The sequence below is a fragment of the Passer domesticus genome, chromosome W (genome assembly GCF_036417665.1).
Source record: "Passer domesticus isolate bPasDom1 chromosome W, bPasDom1.hap1, whole genome shotgun sequence".
NCBI classification, from domain to species: domain Eukaryota; kingdom Metazoa; phylum Chordata; class Aves; order Passeriformes; family Passeridae; genus Passer; species Passer domesticus.
This window is the reverse complement of record NC_087511.1, coordinates 29,653,141-29,673,212: the sequence shown is the minus strand read 5'-3', so window position 1 is coordinate 29,673,212 and position 20,072 is coordinate 29,653,141.

The following is a 20,072-nucleotide window of genomic DNA, read 5'->3' as shown; positions in this document are numbered from 1 at the left end:
TTGCAGGAGGCACTTGGCACTGTCAAACCAGCCACAGTTGCCTGTGGGGGCAACTTGCCTCTGAGTCGTACCCTGCCCCGTGCGGAATTTCAGCATGCAGCTGGCCACTCGGGGCCACCGGGCCCTGGACATGAACCATGGCCTTTCCCCAGAGAAACAAAACTCACCAGGCCAGGTTCCTGATGTCAGTTTGCAGGAGGCACTTGGCACTGTCAAACCAGCCACAGTTGCCTGTTGGGGCACCTTTCATCTGGGACGTATCCTGATCCGTGAGGGATTTCAGCAGGCAGCCGGCCACTCCGGGCCACCGGGCCCTGGACACGAACGATGGCCATTCCACAGAGAAACAAAACTCACCCGGCCAGGTTCCTGATGTCAGTTTGCAGGAAGCACTTGGCACTGTCAAACTAGCCACAGTTGCCTGTGGGGGCACCTTGCATCTGGGACGTATCCTGATCCGTGCGGAATTTGAGCAGGCAGCCGGCCACTCCGGGCCACCGGGCCCTGGACACGAACGATGGCCTTTCCCCAGAGAAACAAAAGTCACCAGGCCAGGTTCCTGATGTCAGTTTGCAAGAGGCACTTGGCACTGTCAAACCAGCCACAGTTGCCTGTGGGGGCACCTTGCATCTCGGCGGCATCCGGATCCGTGCGGAATTTCAGCAGGCAACCGGCCACTCCGGGCCACCGGGCCCTGGACACGAACGATGGCCATTCCACAGAGAAACAAAACTCACCAGGCCAGGTTCCTGATGTCAGTTTGCAGGAGGCACTTGGCACTGTCAAACTAGCCACAGTTGCCTGTGGGGGCACCTTGCATCTGGGACGTATCCTGATCCGTGCGGAATTTCAGCAGGCACCCGGCCACTCCGGGCCACCGCGCCCTGGACACGAACGATGGTCTTTCACCTGAGAAACAAAACTCACCAGGCCAGGTTCCTGATGTCAGTTTGCAGGAGGCACTTGGCACTGTGAAACCAGCCACAGTTGCCTGTGGGGGCACCTTGCGTGTGGGAGGTATCCTGATCCGTGCGGAATTTCAGCATGCAGCTGGCCACTCCGGGCCACCGGGCCGTGGACATGAACCATGGCCTTTCCCCAGTGAAACAAAACTCACCAGGCCAGGTTCCTGATGACAGTTTGCAGGTGGCACTTGGCACTGTCAAACCAGCCACAGTTGCCTGTGGTGGTACCTTCAATCCGGGAGGCATCCTAATCGGTGAGGAATTTCAGCAGGCAGCCGGCCACTCCGGGCCACCGGGCCCTGGACACGAAGGATGGCCTTTCCCCTGAGAAACAAAACTCACCAGGCCAGGTTCCTGATGTCAGTTTGCAAGAGGCACTTGGCACTGTCAAACCAGCCAGAGTTGCCTGGGGGGGCTCCTTGCATCTCGGCGGCATCCTGATCCGTGCGGAATTTCAGCAGGCAGCCAGCCACTTTTGGCCACCGGGCCCTAAACACGAACGATGGCCTTTCCCCAGAGAAACAAAACTCACCAGTCCAGGTTCCTGATGTCAGTTTGCAGGTGGCACTTGGCACTGTCAAACCAGCCACAGTTGCCTGTGGGGGCACCTTTCATCTGGGAGGCATCCCAATCGGTGAGGAATTTCTGCAGGCAGCCCACCACTCCGGGCCACCGGGACCTGGCTATCAACAATTGCCTTTCCCCAGAGAAACAAAAGTCACCAGGCCAGGTTCCTGATGTCAGTTTGCAGGAGGCACTTGGCACTGTCAAACCAGCCACAGTTGCCTGTGGTGGTACCTTCGGTCTGGGAGGCATCCTGATCCGTGCGGAATTTCAGCAGGCAGCCGGCCATTCCAGGCCACCGGGTCCTGGATATGAACCATATTTCAGTAGATAAACAAATCTCACCAGGCCAGGTTCCTGATGTCAGTTTGCAGGTGGCACTTGGCACTGTCAAACCAGCCACAGTTGCCTGTGGTGGTACCTTCGGTCCGGGAGGCATCCTAATCGGTGAGGAATTTCAGCAGGCAGCCGGCCACTCCGGGCCACCGGGCCCTGGACACGAAGGATGGCCTTTCCCCTGAGAAACAAAACTCACCAGGCCAGGTTCCGGATGTCAGTTTGCAAGAGGCACTTGGCACTGTCAAACCAGCCACCGTTGCCTGTGGTGGTACCTTCGGTCCGGGAGGCATCCTAATCGGTGAGGAATTTCAGCAAGCAGCCGGCCACTTTGGGCCACCGGGCCCTGGACACGAACGATGGCCTTTCCCCAGAGAAACAAAAGTCACCAGGCCAGGTTCCTGATGTCAGTTTGCAGGAGGCACTTGGCACTGTCAAACCAGCCACAGTTGCCTGTGGGGGCACCTTGCCTCTGGGTCGTATCCTGCCCCGTGCGGAATTTCAGCATGCAGTTGGCCACTCGGGGCCACCGGGCCGTGGACATGAACCATGGCCTTTCCCCAGAGAAACAAAACTCACCAGGCCAGGTTCCTGATGTCAGTTTGCAGGAGGCACTTGGCACTGTCAAACCAGCCACAGTTGCCTGTTGGGGCACCTTTCATCTGGGACGTATCCTGATCCGTGAGGGATTTCAGCAGGCAGCCGGCCACTCCGGGCCACCGGGCCCTGGCTATGAACCATGGCCTTTCCCCAGAGAAACAAAACTCACCAGGCCAGGTTCCTGATGTCAGTTTGCAGGAGGCACTTGGCACTGTCAAAACAGCCAGAGTTGCCTGTGGGGGCAACTTGCATCTCAGCGGCATCCGGAGCCGTGCGGAATTTCAGCAGGCAACCGGCCACTCCGGGCCACCGGGCCCTGGACACGAACGATGGCCATTCCACAGAGAAACAAAACTCACCAGGCCAGGTTCCTGATGTCAGTTTGCAGGAGGCACTTGGCACTGTCAAACTAGCCACAGTTGCCTGTGGGGGCACCTTGCATCTGGGACGTATCCTGATCCGTGCGGAATTTCAGCAGGCACCCGGCCACTCCGGGCCACCGCGCCCTGGACACGAACGATGGTCTTTCACCTGAGAAACAAAACTCACCAGGCCAGGTTCCTGATGTCAGTTTGCAGGAGGCACTTGGCACTGTGAAACCAGCCACAGTTGCCTGTGGGGGCACCTTGCGTGTGGGAGGTATCCTGATCCGTGCGGAATTTCAGCATGCAGCTGGCCACTCCGGGCCACCGGGCCGTGGACATGAACCATGGCCTTTCCCCAGTGAAACAAAACTCACCAGGCCAGGTTCCTGATGACAGTTTGCAGGTGGCACTTGGCACTGTCAAACCAGCCACAGTTGCCTGTGGTGGTACCTTCAATCCGGGAGGCATCCTAATCGGTGAGGAATTTCAGCAGGCAGCCGGCCACTCCGGGCCACCGGGCCCTGGACACGAAGGATGGCCTTTCCCCTGAGAAACAAAACTCACCAGGCCAGGTTCCTGATGTCAGTTTGCAAGAGGCACTTGGCACTGTCAAACCAGCCAGAGTTGCCTGGGGGGGCTCCTTGCATCTCGGCGGCATCCTGATCCGTGCGGAATTTCAGCAGGCAGCCAGCCACTTTTGGCCACCGGGCCCTAAACACGAACGATGGCCTTTCCCCAGAGAAACAAAACTCACCAGTCCAGGTTCCTGATGTCAGTTTGCAGGTGGCACTTGGCACTGTCAAACCAGCCACAGTTGCCTGTGGGGGCACCTTTCATCTGGGAGGCATCCCAATCGGTGAGGAATTTCTGCAGGCAGCCCACCACTCCGGGCCACCGGGACCTGGCTATCAACAATTGCCTTTCCCCAGAGAAACAAAAGTCACCAGGCCAGGTTCCTGATGTCAGTTTGCAGGAGGCACTTGGCACTGTCAAACCAGCCACAGTTGCCTGTGGTGGTACCTTCGGTCTGGGAGGCATCCTGATCCGTGCGGAATTTCAGCAGGCAGCCGGCCATTCCAGGCCACCGGGTCCTGGATATGAACCATATTTCAGTAGATAAACAAATCTCACCAGGCCAGGTTCCTGATGTCAGTTTGCAGGTGGCACTTGGCACTGTCAAACCAGCCACAGTTGCCTGTGGTGGTACCTTCGGTCCGGGAGGCATCCTAATCGGTGAGGAATTTCAGCAGGCAGCCGGCCACTCCGGGCCACCGGGCCCTGGACACGAAGGATGGCCTTTCCCCTGAGAAACAAAACTCACCAGGCCAGGTTCCGGATGTCAGTTTGCAAGAGGCACTTGGCACTGTCAAACCAGCCACCGTTGCCTGTGGTGGTACCTTCGGTCCGGGAGGCATCCTAATCGGTGAGGAATTTCAGCAAGCAGCCGGCCACTTTGGGCCACCGGGCCCTGGACACGAACGATGGCCTTTCCCCAGAGAAACAAAAGTCACCAGGCCAGGTTCCTGATGTCAGTTTGCAGGAGGCACTTGGCACTGTCAAACCAGCCACAGTTGCCTGTGGGGGCACCTTGCCTCTGGGTCGTATCCTGCCCCGTGCGGAATTTCAGCATGCAGTTGGCCACTCGGGGCCACCGGGCCGTGGACATGAACCATGGCCTTTCCCCAGAGAAACAAAACTCACCAGGCCAGGTTCCTGATGTCAGTTTGCAGGAGGCACTTGGCACTGTCAAACCAGCCACAGTTGCCTGTTGGGGCACCTTTCATCTGGGACGTATCCTGATCCGTGAGGGATTTCAGCAGGCAGCCGGCCACTCCGGGCCACCGGGCCCTGGCTATGAACCATGGCCTTTCCCCAGAGAAACAAAACTCACCAGGCCAGGTTCCTGATGTCAGTTTGCAGGAGGCACTTGGCACTGTCAAAACAGCCAGAGTTGCCTGTGGGGGCAACTTGCATCTCAGCGGCATCCGGAGCCGTGCGGAATTTCAGCAGGCAGCCGGCCACTCCGGGCCACCGGGCCCTGGACACGAACGATGTCCTTTCCCCAGAGAAACAAAAGTCACCAGGCCAGGTTCCTGATGTCAGTTTGCAGGAGGCACTTGGCACTGTCAAACCAGCCACAGTTGCCTGTGGGGGCACCTTGCATCTAGGACGTATCCTGATCCGTGCGGAATTTCAGCAGGCAGCTGTCCACTCCGGGCCACCGGGCCCTGGATATGAACCATGGCCTTTCGCCAGAGAAAAAAAAGTCACGAGGCCCGGTTCCTGATGTCAGTTTGCAGGAGGCACTCGGCACTGTCAAATCAGCCACAGTTGCCTGTGGGGGCACCGTGCCTCTGGGAGGCATCCCGATCGGTGAGGAATTTCAGCAGGCAGCCATCCATTCCGGGCCAACGGGCCCTGGCTAAGAACCATGGCCTTTGCCTAGAGAAACAAAACTCAACAGGCCAGGTTCCTGATGTCAGTTTGCAGGTGGCACTTGGCACTGTCAAACCAGCCACAGTTGCCTGTGGGGGCACCTTGCCTCTGGGAGGCATCCCGATCGGTGAGGAATTTCAGCAGGCAGCCATCCATTCCGGGCCACCGGGGCCTGGCTATCAACAATCGCCTTTCCCCAGAGAAACAAAAGTCACCAGGCCAGGTTCCTGATGTCAGTTTGCAGGAGGCACTTGGCACTGACAAACCAGCCACAGTTGCCTGTGGGGGCTCCTTGCATCTCGGCGGCATCCTGATCCGTGCGGAATTTCAGCAGGCAGCCAGCCACTTTGGGCCACCGGGCCCTAAACGCGAACGATGGCCTTTCCCCAGAGAAACAAAAGTCACCAGGCCAGGTTCCTGATGTCAGTTTGCAGGAGGCACTTGGCACTGTCAAACCAGCCACAGTTGCCTGTGGTGGTACCTTCGGTCTGGGAGGCATCCTGATCCGTGCGGAATTTCAGCAGGCAGCCGGCCATTCCAGGCCACCGGGTCCTGGATATGAACCATATTTCAGTAGATAAACAAATCTCACCAGGCCAGGTTCCTGATGTCAGTTTGCAGGTGGCACTTGGCACTGTCAAACCAGCCACAGTTGCCTGTGGTGGTACCTTCGGTCCGGGAGGCATCCTAATCGGTGAGGAATTTCAGCAGGCAGCCGGCCACTCCGGGCCACCGGGCCCTGGACACGAAGGATGGCCTTTCCCCTGAGAAACAAAACTCACCAGGCCAGGTTCCGGATGTCAGTTTGCAAGAGGCACTTGGCACTGTCAAACCAGCCACCGTTGCCTGTGGTGGTACCTTCGGTCCGGGAGGCATCCTAATCGGTGAGGAATTTCAGCAAGCAGCCGGCCACTTTGGGCCACCGGGCCCTGGACACGAACGATGGCCTTTCCCCAGAGAAACAAAAGTCACCAGGCCAGGTTCCTGATGTCAGTTTGCAGGAGGCACTTGGCACTGTCAAACCAGCCACAGTTGCCTGTGGGGGCACCTTGCCTCTGGGTCGTATCCTGCCCCGTGCGGAATTTCAGCATGCAGCTGGCCACTCGGGGCCACCGGGCCGTGGACATGAACCATGGCCTTTCCCCAGAGAAACAAAACTCACCAGGCCAGGTTCCTGATGTCAGTTTGCAGGAGGCACTTGGCACTGTCAAACCAGCCACAGTTGCCTGTTGGGGCACCTTTCATCTGGGACGTATCCTGATCCGTGAGGGATTTCAGCAGGCAGCCGGCCACTCCGGGCCACCGGGCCCTGGCTATGAACCATGGCCTTTCCCCAGAGAAACAAAACTCACCAGGCCAGGTTCCTGATGTCAGTTTGCAGGAGGCACTTGGCACTGTCAAAACAGCCAGAGTTGCCTGTGGGGGCAACTTGCATCTCAGCGGCATCCGGAGCCGTGCGGAATTTCAGCAGGCAGCCGGCCACTCCGGGCCACCGGGCCCTGGACACGAACGATGTCCTTTCCCCAGAGAAACAAAAGTCACCAGGCCAGGTTCCTGATGTCAGTTTGCAGGAGGCACTTGGCACTGTCAAACCAGCCACAGTTGCCTGTGGGGGCACCTTGCATCTAGGACGTATCCTGATCCGTGCGGAATTTCAGCAGGCAGCTGTCCACTCCGGGCCACCGGGCCCTGGATATGAACCATGGCCTTTCGCCAGAGAAAAAAAAGTCACGAGGCCCGGTTCCTGATGTCAGTTTGCAGGAGGCACTCGGCACTGTCAAATCAGCCACAGTTGCCTGTGGGGGCACCGTGCCTCTGGGAGGCATCCCGATCGGTGAGGAATTTCAGCAGGCAGCCATCCATTCCGGGCCAACGGGCCCTGGCTAAGAACCATGGCCTTTGCCTAGAGAAACAAAACTCAACAGGCCAGGTTCCTGATGTCAGTTTGCAGGTGGCACTTGGCACTGTCAAACCAGCCACAGTTGCCTGTGGGGGCACCTTGCCTCTGGGAGGCATCCCGATCGGTGAGGAATTTCAGCAGGCAGCCATCCATTCCGGGCCACCGGGGCCTGGCTATCAACAATCGCCTTTCCCCAGAGAAACAAAAGTCACCAGGCCAGGTTCCTGATGTCAGTTTGCAGGAGGCACTTGGCACTGACAAACCAGCCACAGTTGCCTGTGGGGGCTCCTTGCATCTCGGCGGCATCCTGATCCGTGCGGAATTTCAGCAGGCAGCCAGCCACTTTGGGCCACCGGGCCCTAAACGCGAACGATGGCCTTTCCCCAGAGAAACAAAACTCACCAGGCCAGGTTCCTGATGTCAGTTTGCAGGAGGCACTTGGCACTGTCAAACCAGCCACAGTTGCCTGTGGGGGCACCTTGCATCTCGGCGGCATACTGATCCGCGCGGAATTTCAGCAGGCAGCCGGCCACTCCGGGCCACCGGGCCTGTCTATGAACCATGGCCTTTCCCCGGAGAAAAAAAAGACACCAGGCCAGGTTCCTGATGTCAGTTTGCTGGAGGCACTTGGCACTGTCAAACCAGCCACAGTTGCCTGTGGGGGCACCTTGCATCTGGGACGTATCCTGATCCGTGCAGGATTTCAGTAGGCAGCCCGCCACTCCGGTCCAACAGGCCCTGGAGACGAACGATGGCCATTCCACAGAGAAACAAAAGTCACCCGGCCAGGTTCCTGATGTCAGTTTGCAGGAGGCACTTGGCACTGTCAAACCAGCCACAGCTGCCTGTGGGGGCACCTTGCATCTGGGAGGTATCCTGATCCGTGCGGAATTTCAGCAGGCACCCGGCCACTCCTGGCCACGGGGGCCTGGACACGAACGATGGCCTTTCCCCAGAGAAACAAAAGTCACCAGGCCAGATTCCTGATGTCAGTTTGCAGGAGGCACTTGGCACTGTCAAACCAGCCACAGTTTCCTGTGGGGGCACCTTGCATCTGGGAGGTATCCTGCTCTGTGCGGAATTTCAGCAGGCACATGGCCACTCCGGGCCACCGGGCCGTGGACATGAACCATGGCCTTTCCCCAGTGAATCAAAACTCACCAGGCCAGGTTCCTGATGTCAGTTTGCAGGTGGCAGTTGGCACTGTCAAACCAGCCACAGTTGCTTGAGGGGGCACCTTGCATCTGGGAGGTATCCTGATCCGTGAGGGATTTCAGCAGGCAGCCGGCCACTCCGGGCCACCGGGACCTGGCGATCAACAATCGCCATTCCCCAGAGAAACAAAAGTCACCAGGCCAGGTTCCTGATGTCAGTTTGTAGGAGGCACTTGGCACTGTCATACCAGCCACAGTTGCCTGTTGGGGCACCTTGCCTCTGGGTCGTATCCCGCTGCGTGTGGAATTTCAGCAGGCAGCCGGCCACTCCGGGCCACCGGGCCCTGGCTATGAACCATGGCCTTTCGCCAGAGAAACAAAAGTCAACAGGCCAGGTTCCTGATGTCAGTTTGCAGGAGGCACATGGCGCTGTCAAACCAGCCACAGTTGCTTGAGGGGGCACCTTTCATCGGGGCGGCATCCTGATCTGTGCGGAATTTCCGCAGGCAGACGGCCTCTCCGGGCCACCGGGGCCTGGCTATGAACCATGGCCTTTAGCCAGAGAAACAAAAGTCACCAGGCCAGGTTCGTGATGTCAGATTGCAGGAGGCACTTGGCACTGTCAAATCAGACACAGTTGCTTGAGGGCGCACCTTGCATCTGGGCGGCATCCCGATCGGTGAGGAATTTCAACAGGCAGCCAGCCATTCCGGGCCACCGGGACCTGGCTATCAACAATCGCCTTTCCCCAGAGAAACAAAAGTCACCAGGCCAGGTTCCTGATATCAGTTTGCAGGAGGCACTTGGCACTGTCAAACCAGCCAGAGTTGCCTGTGGTGGTACCTTCGGTCCGGGAGGCATCCTAATCGGTGAGGAATTTCAGCAGGCAGCCGGCCACTCCGGGCCACCGCGCCCTGGACACGAAGGATGGCCTTTCCCCAGAGAAACAAAACTCACCAGGCCAGGTTCCTGATGTCAGTTTGCAAGAGGCAGTTGGCACTGTCAAACCAGCCACAGTTGCCTGTGGGGGCACCTTGCGTGTGGGAGGAATCCTAATCGGTGAGGAATTTCAGCAGGCAGCCAGCCACTTTGGGCCACCGGGCCCTAAACACGAACGATGGCCTTTCCCCAGAGAAACAGGAGACTCCAGGCCAGGTTCCTGATGTCAGGTTGCAGGAGGCGCTTGGCACTGTCAAACCAGCCACAGTCGCTTGAAGGGGCACCTTGCCTCTGGGTCGTATCCTGCAGCGTGTGGAATTTCAGCAGGCAGCCAGCCACTCCGGGCCACCGAGCCGTCGCTATGAACCAAGGCCTTTCCCCAGATAAACAAAAGTCACCCGGCCAGGTTCCTGATGTCAGTTTGCAGGAGGCACATGGCACTGTCAAACCAGCCACAGTTGCCTGGGGGGCACCTTGCATCTCGGCGGCATCCGGATCCGTGCGGAATTTCAGCAGGCAGCCGGCCACTCCGTGCCATCGGGCCCTGGACACAAACGATGGCCTTTCCCCAGAGAAACAAAAGTCACCAGGCCAGGTTCCTGATGTCAGTTTGCAGGAGGCACTTGGCACTGTCAAACCAGCCACAGTTGCCTGTGGGGGCACCTTGCATCTCGGCAGCATCCGGATCCGTGCGGAATTTCAGCAGGCAGCCGGCCACTCCGGGCCATCGGGCCCTGGACACGAACGATGGCCTTTCCCCAGAGAAACAAAAGTCACCAGGCCAGGTTCCTGATGTCAGTTTGCAGGAGGCACTTGGCACTGTCAAACCAGCCACAGTTTCCTGTGGGGGCACCTTGCGTCTGGGAGGTATCCTGCTCTGTGAGGGATTTCAGCAGGCAGCCGGCCACTCCGGGCCACCGGGACCTGGCGATCAACATTCGCCATTCCCCAGAGAAACAAAAGTCACCAGGCCAGGTTCCTGATGTCAGTTTGTAGGAGGCACTTGGCACTGTCAAACCAGCCACAGTTGCCTGTTGGGGCACCTTGCCTCTAGGTCGTATCCCGCTGCGTGTGGAATTTCAGCAGGCAGCCGGCCACTCCGGGCCACCGGGCCCTGGCTATGAACCATGGCCTTTCGCCAGAGAAACAAAAGTCAACAGGCCAGGTTCCTGATGTCAGTTTGCAGGAGGCACATGGCACTGTCAAACCAGCCACAGTTGCTTGAGGGGGCACCTTTCATCGGGGCGGCATCCTGATCTGTGCGGAATTTCCGCAGGCAGACGGCCTCTCCGGGCCACAGGGGCCTGGCTATGAACCATGGCCTTTAGCCAGAGAAACAAAAGTCACCAGGCCAGGTTCCTGATGTCAGTTTGCAGGAGGCACTTGGCACTGTCAAACCAGCCACAGTTGCTTGAAGGGGCACATTGCCTCTGGCCGGCATACTGATTCGTGCGGAATTTCAGCAGGCAGCCGGCCACTCCGGGCCACCGGGCCCTGGCTATGAACCATAGCCTTTCCCCAGAGAAAAAAAAGTCACCAGGCCAGGTTCCTGATGTCTGTTTGCAGGACGCACTTGGCGCTGTAAAACCAACCACACTTGCTTGAGGGGGCACCTTGCATCTGGGCGGCATACTGATCCGTGCGGAATTTGAGCAGGCAGCCGGCCACTCCGAGCCAACGGGCCCTGGAGAAGAAGGATGGCATTTCCCCAGAGAAACAAAAGTCACCAGGCCAGGTTCCTCATGTCAGTTTGCAGGAGGCACTTGGCTCTGTCTAACCAGTCACAGTTGCTTGAGGGGGCACGTTGAATCTGGGCGGCATCTTGATCTGTGCGGAATTTCAACAGGCAGACGGCCTCTCCGGGCCACCGGGCCCTGGCTATGAACCACGGACTTTCCCCAGAGAAACAAAAGGCACCAGGCCAGGTTCCTGATGTCAGTTTGAAGGAGGCACTTGGCTCTGTCAAACCAGTCACAGTTGCCTGTGAGGGCACCTTGCATCTGGGCGCCATCCTCATCCGTGCGGAATTTCAGCAGGCAGCCGGCCACTCCGGGCCACCGCGCCCTGCTACAAAAAACAATGGTCTTTCCCCTGAGAAACAAAAGGCACCAGGCCAGGTTCCTGATGTCAGTTTGCAGGAGGCACTTGGCACTGTCAAACCAGCCAGAGTTGCTCGAGGGGGCACCATGCATTGGGCCAGCATCCTGATCCGTGCGGAATTTGAGCAGGCAGCCGGCCTCTCCGGGCCACCGGGGCCTGGCTATGAACCATGGCCTTTAGCCAGAGAAACAAAAGTCACCAGGCCAGGTTCGTGATGTCAGATTGCAGGAGGCACTTGGCACTGTCAAATCAGACACAGTTGCTTGGGGGCGCACCTTGCATCTCGGCGGCATACTGATCCGTGCGGAATTTCAGCAGGCAGCCGGCCTCTCCAGGCCACCGGGCCCTGGATATGAACCACGGACTTTCCCCAGAGAAAAAAAAGTCACCAGGCTAGGTTCCTGATGTCAATTTGCAGGAGGCACTTGGCGCTGTCAAACCAACCACACTTGCTTGAGGGGGCACCTTGCATCTGGGCGGCATCCTGATCCGTGCGGAATTTCAACAGGCAGCCGGCCACTTCGGGCCAACGGGCCCTGGAGAAGAAGGATGTCATTTCCCCAGAGAAACAAAAGTCACCAGGCCAGGTTCCTGATGTCAGTTTGAAGGAGGCACTTGGCTGTGTCAAACCAGTCACAGTTGCCTGTGGGGGCACCGTGCATCTCGGAGGTATCCTGATCCGTGCCGAATTTCAGCAGGCAGCCGGCCTCTCCGGGCCAACGGGCCCCGGCTATGAACCATGGCCTTTCGCCCGAGAATCAAAAGTCACCAGGCCAGGTTCCTGATGTCAGTTTGCAGGAGGCACTTGGCACTGTCAAACCAGCCAGAGTTGCCTGTGGGGGCACCGTGCATTGGGCCGGCATCCTGATCCGTGCGGAATTCGAGCAGGCAGCGGGCCTCTCCGGGCCACCGGGCCCTGGCTATGAACCATGGCCTTTAGCCAGAGAAACAAAAGTCAACAGGCCAGGTTCCTGATGTCAGACTGCAGGAGGCACTTGGCACTGTCAAATCAGACACAGTTGCTTGAGGGGGCACCTTGCATCTGGGCGGCATCCTGATCCGTGCGGAATCTCAGCAGGCAGCCTGCCACTCCGGGCCACCGGGCCCTGTCTAAGTACTATGGCCTTTCCCCAGAGAAACAAAAGTCACCAGGCCAGGTTCCTGATGTCAGTTTGCAGGAGGCACTTTGCGCTGTCAAATCAGCCACACTTGCTTGAGGGGGCACTTTGCGTCTTGGTGGTATCCTCATCCGTGCGGAATTTCCGTTGGCAGCCGGCCTCTCCAGGCCACCGGGCCCTGGATATGAACCACGGACTTTCCCCAGAGAAACAAAAGTCACCAGGCCAGGTTCCTGATGTCAGTTTGCAGGAGGCACTTGGCACTGTAAAACCAGCCACAGTTGCCTATGGGGGCCCCTTGCATCTGGGATGTATCCTGATCCGGGCGGGATTTCAGCAGGCAGCCCGCCACTCCAGTCCAACAGGCCCTGGAGACGAAGGATGGCCTTTCCCCAGAGAAACAAAAGTCACCAGGCCAGGTTCCTGATGTCAGTTTGCAGGAGGCACTTGGCACTGTCAAACGAGCCACAGTTGCCTGTGGGGGCACCTTGCCTCTGAGTCGTACCCTGCCCCGTGCGGAATTTCAGCATGCAGCTGGCCACTCGGGGCCACCGGGCCGTGGACATGAACCATGGCCTTTCCCCAGAGAAACAAAAGTCACCAGGCCAGGTTCCTGATGTCAGTTTGCAGGAGGCACTTGGCACTGTCAAACCAGCCACAGTTGCCTGTTGGGGCACCTTTCATCTGGGACGTATCCTGATCCGTGAGGGATTTCAGCAGGCAGCCGGCCACTCCGGGCCACCGGGCCCTGGACACGAACGATGGCCATTCCACAGAGAAACAAAACTCACCCGGCCAGGTTCCTGATGTCAGTTTGCAGGAAGCACTTGGCACTGTCAAACTAGCCACAGTTGCCTGTGGGGGCACCTTGCATCTGGGACGTATCCTGATCCGTGAGAGTTTTCAGCAGGCAGCCGGCCACTCCGGGCCACCGGGCCCTGGACACGAACGATGGCCTTTCCCCAGAGAAACAAAAGTCACCAGGCCAGGTTCCTGATGTCAGTTTGCAAGAGGCACTTGGCACTGTCAAACCAGCCACAGTTGCCTGTGGGGGCACCTTGCATCTCGGCGGCATCCGGATCCGTGCGGAATTTCAGCAGGCAACCGGCCACTCCGGGCCACCGGGCCCTGGACACGAACGATGGCCATTCCACAGAGAAACAAAACTCACCAGGCCAGGTTCCTGATGTCAGTTTGCAGGAGGCACTTGGCACTGTCAAACTAGCCACAGTTGCCTGTGGGGGCACCTTGCATCTGGGACGTATCCTGATCCGTGCGGAATTTCAGCAGGCACGCGGCCACTCCGGGCCACCGCGCCCTGGACACGAACGATGGTCTTTCACCTGAGAAACAAAACTCACCAGGCCAGGTTCCTGATGTCAGTTTGCAGGAGGCACTTGGCACTGTGAAACCAGCCACAGTTGCCTGTGGGGGCACCTTGCGTGTGGGAGGAATCCTGATCCGTGCGGAATTTCAGCATGCAGCTGGCCACTCCGGGCCACCGGGCCGTGGACATGAACCATGGCCTTTCCCCAGAGAAACAAAACTCACCAGGCCAGGTTCCTGATGTCAGTTTGCAAGAGGCACTTGGCACTGTCAAACCAGCCAGAGTTGCCTGGGGGGGCTCCTTGCATCTCGGCGGCATCCTGATCCGTGCGGAATTTCAGCAGGCAGCCAGCCACTTTTGGCCACCGGGCCCTAAACACGAACGATGGCCTTTACCCTAAGAAACAAAACTCAACTGGCCAGGTTCCAGATTTCAGTTTGCAGGAGGCACTTGGCACTGTCAAACCAGCCACTGTTGCCTGTGGGGGCACCTTTCATCTGGGAGGCATCCCGATCGGTGTGGAATTTCAGCAGGCAGCTAGCCACTCCGGGCCACGGGGACCTTGCTTTCAACAATCGCCTTTCCCCAGAGAAACAAAACTCACCAGGCCAGGTTCCTGATGTCAGTTTGCAGGAGGCACTTGGCACTGTCAAACCAGCCACAGTTGCCTGTGGGGGCACCTTGCATCTGGGACGTATCCGGATCCGTGCGGGATTTCAGCAGGCAGCCAGCCACTCCGGGCCACCGGGCCCTGGACATGAACGATGGCCTTTCCCCAGAGAAACAAAACTCACCAGGCCTGGTTCCTGATGTCCGTTTGCAGTAGGCCCTTGGCACTGTCAAACCAGCCACAGCTGCCTGTGGTGGTACCTTCGGTCCGGGAGGCATCCTGATCCGTGCGGAATTTCAGCAGGCAGCCGCCACTCCAGGCCACCGGGCCCTGCTCAAGAACGATGGCCTTTACCCTAAGAAACAAAACGCAACAGGCCAGGTTCCTGATGTCAGTTTGCAGGTGGCACTTGGCACTGTCAAACCAGCCACAGTTGCCTGTGGGGGCACCTTTCATCTGGGAGGCATCCTGATCCGTGCGGAATTTCAGCAGACAGCCGGCCATTCCAGGCCACCGGGTCCTGTATATGAACCATATTTCAGTAGATAAACTAAACTCACCAGGCCAGGTTCCTGATGTCAGTTTGCAGGTGGCACTTGACACTGTCAAACCAGCCACAGTTGCCTGTGGTGGTACCTTCGGTCCGGGAGGCATCCTAATTGGTGAGGAATTTCAGCAGGCAGCCGGCCACTCTGGGCCACCGGGCCCTGGACACGAAGGATGGCCTTTCCCCAGAGAAACAAAACTCACCAGACCAGGTTCCTGATGTCAGTTTGCAGGAGGCACTTGGCACTGTCAAACCAGCCACAGTTGCCTGTGGGGGCACCTTGCCTCTGGGTCGTATCCTGCTCCGTGCGGAATTTCAGCAGGCAGCCGGCCACTCCGGGCCACCGGGCCCTGGACACGAACGATGGCCATTCCACAGAGAAACAAAACTCACCCGGCCAGGTTCCTGATGTCAGTTTGCAGGAGGCACTTGGCACTGTCAAACCAGCCACAGTTGCCTGTGTGGGCACCTTGCATCTGGGAGGTATCCTGATCCGTGCGGAATTTCAGCAGGCACCCGGCCACTCCGGGCCACCGCGCCCTGGACACGAACGATGGTCTTTCACCTGTGAAACAAAACACACCAGGCCAGGTTCCTGATGTCAGTTTGCAGGAGGCACTTGGCACTGTCAAACCAGCCACAGTTGCCTGTGGGGGCACCTTGCGTGTGGGAGGAATCCTGATCCGTGCGGAATTTCAGCAGGCACCCGGCCACTCCTGGTCACGGGGCCCTGGACACGAATGATGGCCTTTCCCCAGAGAAACAAAACTCACCAGGCCAGGTTCCTGATGTCAGTTTGCAGGAGGCACTTGGCACTGTCAAACCAGCCACAGTTGCCTGTGGGGGCACCTTACATCTGCGACGTATCCTGATCCATGCGGAATTTCAGCATGCAGCTGGCCACTCCGGGCCACCGTGCCGTGGACACGAACGATGGCCTTTCCCCTGAGAAACAAAACTCACCAGGCCAGGTTCCTGATGTCAGTTTGCAAGAGGCACTTGGCACTGTCAAACCAGCCACAGTTGCCTGTGGGGGCACCTTTCATCTGGGAGGCATCCCGATCGGTGAGGAATTTCAGCAGGCAGCCGGCCACTCCGGGCTACCGGGCCCTGGCTACGAACGATTGCCTTTGCCCAGAGAAACAAAACTCACCAGGCCAGGTTCCTGATGTCAGTTTGCAGGAGGCACTTGGCACTGTCAAACCAGCCACAGTTGCCTGTGGGGGCACCTTGCATCTGGGAGGTATCCTGATCCGTGCGGAATTTCAGCATGCAGCTGGCCAATCCGGGCCACCGGGCCGTGGACACAAACGATGGCCTTTCCCCTGAGAAACAAAACTCACCAGGCCAGGTTCCTGATGTCAGTTTGCAGGAGGCACTTGGCACTGTCAAACCAGCCACAGTTGCCTGTGGGGGCACCTTGCGTGTGGGAGGTATCCTGATCCGTGCGGAATTTCAGCATGCAGCTGGCCACTCCGGGCCACCGGGCCGTGGACACGAACGATGGCCTTTCCCCTGAGAAACAAAACTCACCAGGCCAGGTTCCTGATGTCAGTTTGCAGGAGGCACTTGGCACTGTCAAACCAGCCACAGTTGCCTGTGGGGGCACCTTGCGTGTGGGAGGTATCCTGATCCGTGCGGAATTTCAGCAGGCACCCGGCCACTCCTGGCCACGGGGCCCTGGACACGAACGATGGCCTTTCCCCAGAGAAACAAAACTCACCAGGCCAGGTTCCTGATGTCAGTTTGCAGGAGGCACTTGGCACTGTCAAACCAGCCACAGTTGCCTGTGGGGGCACCTTGCGTGTGGTTCGTATCCTGCTCCGTGCGGAATTTCAGCAGGCAGCCGGCCACTCCGGGCCACCGGGCCCTGGACACGAACGATGGCCATTCCACGGAGAAACAAAACTCACCCGGCCAGGCTCCTGATGTCAGTTTGCAGGAGGCACTTGGCACTGTCAAACCAGCCACAGTTGCCTGTGGGGGCACCTTGCGTGTGGGAGGTATCCTGATCCGTGCGGAATTTCAGCATGCAGCTGGCCACTCCGGGCCACCGGGCCGTGGACACGAACGATGGCCTTTCCCCTGAGAAACAAAACTCACCAGGCCAGGTTCCTGATGTCAGTTTGCAGGAGGCACTTGGCACTGTCAAACCAGCCACAGTTGCCTGTGGGGGCACCTTGCGTGTGGGAGGTATCCTGATCCGTGCGGAATTTCAGCATGCAGCTGGCCACTCCGGGCCACCGGGCCGTGGACACGAACGATGGCCTTTCCCCTGAGAAACAAAACTCACCAGGCCAGGTTCCTGATGTCAGTTTGCAAGAGGCGCTTGGCACTGTCAAACCAGACACAGTTGCCTGTGGGGGCACCTTTCATCTGGGAGGCATCCCGATCGGTGAGGAATTTCAGCAGGCAGCCGGCCACTCCGGGCTACCGGGCCCTGGCTACGAACGATTGCCTTTCCCCAGTGAAACAAAACTCACCAGGCCAGGTTCCTGATGTCAGTTTGCAGGAGGCACTTGGCACTGTCAAACCAGCCACAGTTGCCTGTGGGGGCACCTTGCGTGTGGGAGGTATCCTGATGCGTGCGGAATTTCAGCCTGCAGCTAGCCACTCCAGGCCACCGGGCCGTGAACACGAACGATGGCCTTTCCCCTGAGAAACAAAACTCACCAGGCCAGGTTCCTGATGTCAGTTTGCAAGAGGCACTTGGCACTGTCAAACCAGCCACAGTTGCCTGTGGGGGCACCTTGCCTCTGGGTCGTATCCTGCTCCGAGCGGAATTTCAGCAGGCAGCCGGCCACTCCGGGCCACCGGGCCCAGGACACGAACGATGGCCATTCCATAGAGAAACAAAACTCACCCGGCCAGGTTCCTGATGTCAGTTTGCAGGAGGCACTTGGCACTGTCAACCCAGCCACAGTTGCCTGTGGGGGCACCTTGCATCTGCGACGTATCCTGATCCATGCGGCATTTCAGCAGGCAGCCGGCCACACCGGGCTACCGGGCCCTGGCTACGAACGATTGCCTTTCCCCAGAGAAACAAAACTCACCAGGCCAGGTTCCTGATGTCAGGTTGCAGGAGGTACTTGGCACTGTCAAACCAGCGACAGTTGCCTGTGGGGACACCTTGCGTGTGGGAGGTATCCTGATCCGTGCGGAATTTCAGCATGCAGCTGGCCACTCCGGGCCACCGGGCCGTGGACACGAACGATGGCCTTTCCCCTGAGAAACAAAACTCACCAGGCCAGGTTCCTGATGTCAGTTTGCAAGAGGCACTTGGCACTGTCAAACCAGCCACAGCTGCCTATGGGGGCACCTTGCATCTGCGACGTACCCTGATCCATGCGGCATTTCAGCAGGCAGCCGGCCACACCGGGCTACCGGGCCCTGGCTACGAACGATTGCCTTTCCCCAGAGAAACAAAACTCACCAGGCCAGGTTCCTGATGTCAGTTTGCAGGAGGCACTTGGCACTGTCAAACCAGCCACAGTTGCCTGTGGGGGCACCTTGCGTGTGGGAGGTATCCTGATCCGTGCGGAATTTCAGCATGCAGCCGCCACTCCAGGCCACCGGGCCCTGCTCAAGAACGATGGCCTTTACCCTAAGAAACAAAACGCAACAGGCCAGGTTCCTGATGTCAGTTTGCAGGTGGCACTTGGCACTGTCAAACCAGCCACAGTTGCCTGTGGGGGCACCTTTCATCTGGGAGGCATCCTGATCCGTGCGGAATTTCAGCAGACAGCCGGCCATTCCAGGCCACCGGGTCCTGTATATGAACCATATTTCAGTAGATAAACAAAACTCACCAGGCCAGGTTCCTGATATCAGTTTGCAGGTGGCACTTGACACTGTCAAACCAGCCACAGTTGCCTGTGGTGGTACCTTCGGTCCGGGAGGCATCCTAATTGGTGAGGAATTTCAGCAGGCAGCCGGCCACTCTGGGCCACCGGGCCCTGGACACGAAGGATGGCCTTTCCCCAGAGAAACAAAACTCACCAGACCAGGTTCCTGATGTCAGTTTGCAGGAGGCACTTGGCACTGTCAAACCAGCCACAGTTGCCTGTGGGGGCACCTTGCCTCTGGGTCGTATCCTGCTCCGTGCGGAATTTCAGCAGGCAGCCGGCCACTCCTGGCCACCGGGCCCTGGAAAAAAACGATGGCCATTCCACAGAGAAACAAAACTCACCCGGCCAGGTTCCTGATGTCAGTTTGCAGGAGGCACTTGGCACTGTCAAACCAGCCACAGTTGCCTGTGTGGGCACCTTGCATCTGGGAGGTATCCTGATCCGTGCGGAATTTCAGCAGGCACCCGGCCACTCCGGGCCACCGCGCCCTGGACACGAACGATGGTCTTTCACCTGTGAAACAAAACACACCAGGCCAGGTTCCTGATGTCAGTTTGCAGGAGGCACTTGGCACTGTCAAACCAGCCACAGTTGCCTGTGGGGGCACCTTGCGTGTGGGAGGTATCCTGATCCGTGCGGAATTTCAGCAGGCACCCGGCCACTCCTGGTCACGGGGCCCTGGACACGAATGATGGCCTTTCCGCAGAGAAACAAAACTCACCAGGCCAGGTTCCTGATGTCAGTTTGCAGGAGGCACTTGGCACTGTCAAACCAGCCACAGTTGCCTGTGGGGGCACCTTACATCTGCGACGTATCCTGATCCATGCGGAATTTCAGCATGCAGCTGGCCACTCCGGGCCACCGTGCCGTGGACACGAACGATGGCCTTTCCCCTGAGAAACAAAACTCACCAGGCCAGGTTCCTGATGTCAGTTTGCAAGAGGCACTTGGCACTGTCAAACCAGCCACAGTTGCCTGTGGGGGCACCTTTCATCTGGGAGGCATCCCGATCGGTGAGGAATTTCAGCAGGCAGCCGGCCACTCCGGGCTACCGGGCCCTGGCTACGAACGATTGCCTTTCCCCAGAGAAACAAAACTCACCAGGCCAGGTTCCTGATGTCAGTTTGCAGGAGGCACTTGGCACTGTCAAACCAGCCACAGTTGCCTGTGGGGGCACCTTGCATCTGGGAGGTATCCTGATCCGTGCGGAATTTCAGCATGCAGCTGGCCACTCCGGGCCACCGGGCCGTGGACACAAACGAT